Raw genomic sequence first — 6,000 nt, 5'->3', positions numbered from 1 at the left:
AATTTCAGAATCAAACTAAAAATAGGTGAAAATTATATTTTTAAGCAACAGGACTAGTCTAACTAAATAATATCTGCATTTGCCTATTCCCTGTACATGAAATAGGTGCTTTCTTCCTGGGTTCTAGACTCTGTAACTGATGGTTGAAGTTGTTAACAATCTGATGAACAGGTAAGTGGAATGGTGCCGTATTTTCCCTGTTTCTCTAGTTTCTCACATAGCTTTTCAACCTTTTCCCTTCTCATTATTATTATTTTGCAGACTTTGGAAACTTCCTTTTTTCTACCTAAAAGAATTTCAAGAAATATTTTTACTTTCTTCTCTAGGCTTAATCTGTTTGGCTGGTCATCAGATACAGCTATAACACTGTATTTTATTAGATTGTTTTTTTTTTCCTCCCAACAATGAAATTGGTATGATTCAAGATTGCTGTTTAGTAAAATGCTTTAATTTCTTAAAATGTACAATTGAAAGATCAAATATATATTCATATATATCTGAAAGAAAGTTTGGATCATGAGCTGGGCTGTTTTTGGTTTGTTGTTTGAGTTTTGGAATCTGTTAAATGAGAGGGTTGGCATCAGTTGGGAAATAGTTGAACAAAATTGAGGTATATGAACATGAGGTTATGTTCATACACATAATGGAATAAAAATATGTTATCAAATCATTGAGCATGAAAGTTCAAAACAACAAAAGTATTAGAGACAGTCTAATCAAACCCCTTCATTTTATTTATTTTTATAACTTCTATCGATGCTTTTAAAAAGTTATTTCCTAATCACTTCTACCTCCACTCCTATCCTTATTGAATTCTCTCTTTTTAAAAAGAAGACTTTAGAATATATATATGAAGAATCACAGAAATGTGGGAAAATTTGTATGAAATGATAAACAGAACCAGAGCAATATTGCCTCGTGACTAGAACAATGTAAAAACAACAACAACAAAAAACTAAATTGACCAAATTCAAATTATAATGACCAATATTAATCTCAGAAAACTGATGAAATATTTTTCTCTTTTTGGCAGAGAAGTAGGGGATTATGGCAGAATGTTACACATATGATCAATCACAGGCACTATATTGGTTAATTTTACTTAATTGCTTTTCTTCGTAACACTGGAAAATTCATTGGGGGTGGGTGTAATAGTAGTGAAAATATTAAGAAGTAACTTTTAGAACGCTTCAATAAAATTTCAAAATATAAATAAAAAGAAGGTATTAGAGAGTCTCTAGCCTTCAGAGCATTTGTTAATGTGTCTTAGTTTTGTTTTGAGCTCTAATGTTCAAAGATTCTATGACACTAAGATTGATTCTTATATATTAGGAAGGGATTGAATCCTTGCCCTCAGATAGTTTTATGGCATCAATATTCCACCGTGTTTATTTCACTAATCAGGGTAGCAACGATGATAACTAACTATGGTATTCCTAAAGTTTCATTAATCATTCTGGCTAGTGCCAAGATTGCATATTCGTTTGGCCATGAATGAAAGAGGTCTTCCCCTCCCCCCTCTCCCCCCCATTGTGTACAATTAGTTCCATCCTGTAACCTAATTAATGGAGTGAAGAAGAATAGCTTCTGGCAGCCATCTCTGATTCTGAAGCAGTGAGAAAACTTGATCAAAATTTGGAACATATACAAATCCAACTGTGTGGCCAAATCCATGTGACATTGTAAGAGGTAGCTTTTACTTTTCTTGTCAAAGAAACGGAATCTATACTTTCAGGATATATATATTTAGAGACATTTTTGGTATGTAACTATGCTGATCAATGATAAATATTTAAAATAACTTATATGTAACATGGCATTTTTGGAGAAATCAAGGAAGGATATACTTTTAGGCTCCCAAGATTGAGTAAACTATACAATTTGTGTGGAAATCAGGCAGACCAATATTAGAATTAGATAATCTTGTTCTATTTCCTTCAGCTTTTTGCTTCTGATCAGTATGTATCTTGGATATAAATGGCATTTGTAATCTTCCAGTGCTGGAAAGTTGAACTCTGAGTGACTGCAAACAAATAGTGGCTCCAATGAACATAACTCCTTCCTCTTAGCAGAAAGGACTACAGGGACAAAAGTTGAATATCTAATTATAGTTGGTTATTGAATCTATTGTCTTTTGTTTACCTATTTTTCTTTGTTACAAGAATGTAGCTAAGTATCCAATTGGTAAATATAGTTGGACAGGTTAGAAAGTATTCAGAAATGACTGTGATATAAAAATAAAAGGCATCAATAACATTTTATTTTCATTCATCACTATCTTCCCTTTCTGGTATTCTTTGAATCTGAGTACTTCCAGGGTTTTTCTTCTCAAGTTATTAAATTTCCTTAGGATATGACAAACATTTGAAAAACACAGAAATTTAAACTCTTAGCTGTTCATGCCAAATGGACAAAACAATGACACTGATGATCATTTGTATTGGGCTAAATAATGCAGCTTTACCCCTTATATTAATACTTCCCTAGTCTGATATTAAAATGTCTATAGATAAAAGAGCCTTGTCTAGTCTTAAATATTCATGAAATGTTCTAAAAATTGAATAATCCACATGTAGATGAACTAAAAGTTGTAAAATAAGTAAATTGTTCAGACAAAATCATGGAACTCTGTAGTATGGAATACAGAGTACTACTTTGTGTCTAATGCAATAATAAAAAATAAAACAAATTACTTCCTGCTCCTATGATCTTATGATCCTATGAGTTCTAGACTCAAAATAATTAGTCTCTCATATATTAGTCCCAGTTCAACTTTTCACCACAGGGATGAAAGAAATAAATCAAGCTAGTTCCCTAATAGTATCAAGTTTAAAGAAAACTCTCTGATTTATAAAAAGACAGTTTTTGAAAGCAGTTCCATTTAAAGTCAAGTTCTGGAAAATGTTTCAGAGGAAGCATGTAAGACTTATCCCTTAGATCCCAGAGAAAGGGTGTGCCAAAGAAATCTGACATAATAGGATTTCTCTATCCTTTAACACGTAGGAGGGGATTTAGAATGAAAGAGGTCAATTATGCTTTATCTTGAGTTAAAAGCCTTGGAACTTTCCCAAAGTCATAGAAATGCAGATTGACTTAATAGTTAAATTTCTGGCGCATCATCTATAGAATGGAGTTTTAGGCCCTCAGAAATTAATTGTCACAAACTTAATATAATTTTAAAAGTATTTTCTTTGGTTTCGCAGACCCTTGCACATAATTTTTTCCCCCTTAAGATTACTCCATTACTTAAAACCCTTTTACAGGAATAAAATCCAAACTCCTTAGCTTGGCATTCAAGGCTTGTTGCAAATTAAAATCAAGTTGTTGCCTTATCTTGCATTGTTGCACTCTCTTATACTCTATACTCAGGCCAAATTGAACTGTTTACTTGCTTTATTTTCCCTACACCTCAGCCTCATAGTTTCCCTTGAATGGAATCTCCACATCTTCACAGTTGTACACATAGTCAAAAAAATTCAGGATTTGGAATTCTCAGCTCTGGATTTTTTCTGTCCTAGCTGTGTGATCTTAGAGAAGTCATTTCACTTCTCAGAGCTCCAAGTTCATTGTTGAAAAAATGGGGATGGGGGCAACTAGGTAGCACAATGGATAGAGCACCAGCCCTGAAGTCAGAAGGATCTGAGTTCAAATGTGGCCTCAGACACTTAACACTTCCTATCTGTGTGACCCTGGGCAAGTCACTTAACCTCAATTGCCTCAGAAAAAGAAAAAAAATGGGAATAATAACAACTACATAGGGTTCTGAGAAAAACCCTTTTCAAACCATAAAGCACCAAAAGCAGGAGGCATTATTTATGCCTGTTGAAATCCCTCCCATCCTTTAAGATTCAGCTCAGTGCTCCCTCTTCCATGGACTTTCCTGTGTCTAAAAGTCAAAAGTTGTCTTTCCTTCCTTTTCACTCTATTAAACTTATTCTGGGACCTCCCAAGCACTTACTATGTTTACTCCACGTAGTTATTTTTGTAGTTGTATTTACCACCACACTAAGTTTTCAGGGCATTGTCTTATTTATCTTTATAAACTGTTTAGCACTGTGATTTGCTCTGTAGTAAGCACTTAAATGTTTTTTGAGTTAAATCGGGGAACTGAATTCAATGTTTTTTACTTAGTAACTATACAGAATAATTAAGCTAAGAGGGAAATCTAAAAGTCATCAGTATTTAGTATTCTGTAGGCCAGAATTCTTAGTCTTATGTCATGGACTCATTAGAAGTTTGGGGAAAGCTGTGGACTTATTCTTAAAATAATGTTTTAAATGCACAAATTACATAGGATTACCAAGGAACCCAATCATATTAAAATAATCATGATTTTTTTCCCCCCATCTAAGTTTATTGATTCCCTTCAATCTATTAACTCCAAGTTAAGAACTCCTATTTTAGGCATAATAAAGCATCCAAAATAGAAATATTCTCTTATCTTTAAAAATCGCTAAGGAAAAAACAAAAATTTAGAACATAGCCCATGTAAATTGCCCTAACATCCAATTTTTCATTCACTCAAAATAAATGCTTATTGAATTTCCAAGCTACAAAGCTTTCTTGGAGAAATTAACATTTCTTCTACACTAGCTTATTTTGCTCTATCTACAAATATTCTAAAATGATCAGAGTTGGAAGAGACCCTAGAGATCATTTAGTTCAGCCTTGTTCCAGTGGGGAGGAATCCCCTTTATAACACACTCAAGGAGTGACCATTTAGATTGTGATCTTGCATCTTCCCAAAGTTGTACTGGCATGAATGGCTCTTCTTATTAGTCAGACATTCATTACTCTAAAAAACAAAAACAAAAATCCCCTTCCTTAATTTTTATATCTCCTCAGGTGTTCTTTCTTTTTCATTTTGCCTATAAATTTTCCATAAGAGGAATCTACACTGACACCATTTCCTCACATACAACCTTAGAATCTAGCTTTTGCCTCATCATGTTACGGGGAGATATATGCACTTAATTACCAAATTCATTATTATTATTTTTTTACTCTTTCTTGACATCCTTCTAGTACTTAATAATTTTGACAACCCTTTTTCCTATCTTGGGTTAGGTGATATTGCTTCAGCTTGGTTTTCTTCCTACAACTTAGGAATACTTTTTTTTTTCTTCCTCCAAAGGCTCCAGTGACTTCTTCTACTTCCTAAATGTAGGAGTTCCTAAAGGTTATTTTCTTAGCCATTTTTTCAGTGATCACATCTATTCCAAGGGCTCAATTACCATATCTCTGTAGATGACTGTCAAATAAATTTCAAGTCTTGACCTTTCTTAAAATCCAATTCTGATTATTCATTTATTCATCAGACAATTTCTCCTGGGTGTTACATTGAAGTTGAAACCCAACATGGATAAAATAATATATCATCTTTCTCTTAAATTGGCTATTCCGTCTGCCTTCTTCAAAACTATTAACACCACCACCATTTTCAAATTGCTTTTTATAACTAAAACAGACTTATCCTGGTCATTAGCAGAAACTAATGGAGATGGGGTCTTTCTAACTATAATAATGTTTGGAATGATTTGATCACTCAAATCCACCATACTATCAGCTGCCTCTATTGAAAAAATTGTCTCTAGGCTTTTCTCATCTCCAACATAGGCATAACTATACTACCTATAAACAATTTATTTGGAGCTGGAATGGATCTTAGAGACAACATTATTCAGAAAATACTTTGCAAACTTTAGAGTATCATATAATTAAGAAAAATGTTTGAATATATAAATATAATGTATATACCTAGAATGTATGTATATGCATATAATAACTGATGGCCTTTATATAGCATTTTAAAGTTTGCGAAGTGCATCAAATAGAATATCTCATTTGATACAATAATCCCTTAATACTGATATACTGGTGTTGTTAAACCTATTTTATAGAAAAGGAATTAGGGGCTCAGAGTGGCTAAGTAGCTAGCACAATGCCACATAGCTGGTAAATTCGAGACAGAATTTAAATGTCTTCCTCATACTAAATCCA

Source organism: Sarcophilus harrisii, chromosome 3 (genome assembly GCF_902635505.1).
Source record: "Sarcophilus harrisii chromosome 3, mSarHar1.11, whole genome shotgun sequence".
NCBI classification, from domain to species: Eukaryota; Metazoa; Chordata; class Mammalia; order Dasyuromorphia; family Dasyuridae; genus Sarcophilus; species Sarcophilus harrisii.
This window is presented reverse-complemented; position numbering follows the sequence as displayed.